Genomic DNA, 619 nt, shown 5'->3' on the forward strand with positions numbered 1-619 from the left:
CCAGGATCCAGCCCTGCTCCCCTCCCCCCTTCCCTCGTATATTAAATTTCACAAATAAAACTGCGAGTGAAGAGCATCTCGGAGGGAACTGCTAAAAATAGCCCCGAGGCTGGAGCCTGATTGTGCAGGAGAGTTCATGAGCAGCCACGATCCCTGCCCTCTCCCAAAACTATTCCAGGGCTCAGGGCTGCTTTATGGGGACGTGGGGAAGGGGAGCTGGGGGGCTGCGGAAGAAAAGCAGCATCTGGGGCTGGTAATAGCCCCCAGGGACACCTGAATGTTTCCCTAGCTGCAATCATCAGGCAGCTCTGCGGGGAAATAAGCCCCAAATGTTAAAGCCTGGGTGTGGCATGAGACATGGAATAGGGGCTCTGGCTCCCTTTGCCCGGCGCTGCGCTCGCCCCAGCCCTGGTGCGGAGTGGCACAAAGGCTGTCCTGGCCTTTTGCCAGCTGCCCTTATCCCCCTGAGCCTGTGTCTGCTGCTTCATTTTCCCCCAGGAAGGATGTGGCAACCTGCTTCCACCTGTGCCCTCTCCTAACCCTGGAGAGGAGCCCCTGGAGGTGGTTTTTCCCGGCCGAAGGTGCTGATCAGGCGTGGGGGAGCCCCGTGGTGCCATGG

The sequence above is a fragment of the Eurypyga helias genome, unplaced genomic scaffold, assembly GCF_000690775.1.
Source record: "Eurypyga helias isolate BGI_N326 unplaced genomic scaffold, ASM69077v1 scaffold37277, whole genome shotgun sequence".
Classification (NCBI taxonomy): Eukaryota; Metazoa; Chordata; class Aves; order Eurypygiformes; family Eurypygidae; genus Eurypyga; species Eurypyga helias.